Here is a 1,305-nt window from a genome sequence, read left to right as displayed (position 1 = left end):
CCCTACCCGACGACGTTACGTACTATCGTCTCGTTCTTTTACCTAACCGTAAACTTAAGTATACGAGTCTAGGAAAAGAAAAAAAAAGAGTATAAGATCTAGTCTTTCGTAGTTTTTTTTTAGGTGCAGAATACTTTTAATGGTCGATATAATATAGATATTACTTCTATGTGATGAAGCAATGACTTTCAGTCTTAGAAGCATGAAATATAGACCTATAGTTGTTTTTTGTACAATTATTAATAAAACGTTTTCAGTGAATTGAGAACATATGGAAATTTTTTTTTTAATATATTGCATCTCATTTGAAACTTGACTCTAAGTACATGAATGTGTTTATATAGACACGTACTGGCTTCGCTAATATTTTTTTCCTTGATATATCTATACTGATGAAAGAATACTAAAGAAGTCTTCATCCTTAAGTGCCGTAGCTTGTAAGATGAAACTTAGTAATTCACAATGACTAATATCAAATGAGGATTGCATTTTGCTCCAATTAGATCAGCAAAGTGAACATGCAATAGAACGTTATATGCTTTTAGATGTATCTTTAACACCTGATTTGCCTTAAATAACACTTCTGAGTTTATAGAGGTACGCTCTAAATCGCTTGTGAGTTTGGCAAGCCATGCCTTAAAACTATCTTAAAAAACACTTGTAAGTTTGGTGAACCATGTTCCAACTCTGTCTTAAATAGCACTTGTGAGTTTAATGACCTACAGTAAATAAAGCTTGTAAGTGTGATGAGGCACGCCTAAACCACAGTAAATAAAATTTGTAAGTTTGGTGAACCATGTTCCAACTCTATCTTAAATAGCACTTGTGAGTTTAATGACCTACAATAAATAAAGCTTGTAAGTGTGATGAGGCACGCCTAAACCACAGTAAATAAAATTTGTATGTTTGGTGAGCCATGTTTAAGCCACACACTAAATAAAGTTTTTAAATTTGGTTGGTGAGGCATACGAAAATCTATTTTAAATAACACTCGAAAAAGTTGGTGTAAAATAGTAAAAGTGACCTGATCAGGTTATCAATAAGGATTATCCTAATAGTTTTATAATCCGAGAAAAATATTTAAAACAAGAGAGCAAAACCAGAAATAATAATTTCACCGAAATTTCAGGGGCTTAGGCTAAATTAATTCCCTGTTAGTACAAAGATATGTTATGATTTTATTGAAATATATATATACATATACGTACAAATCAAAGATTTGATACATGAAAACTTCTCTGACATTATACTCTTCTTTTTTGAACCCCCCCCCCCCCCAGTGACACAACGGTATGTCTGCGGACT

This window comes from Limulus polyphemus, unplaced genomic scaffold (genome assembly GCF_000517525.1).
Source record: "Limulus polyphemus unplaced genomic scaffold, Limulus_polyphemus-2.1.2 Scaffold183, whole genome shotgun sequence".
In the NCBI taxonomy this organism is placed as follows: Eukaryota; Metazoa; Arthropoda; class Merostomata; order Xiphosura; family Limulidae; genus Limulus; species Limulus polyphemus.
The sequence above is the reverse complement of the archived record's forward strand: the minus strand, read 5'-3'. Positions refer to the sequence as shown.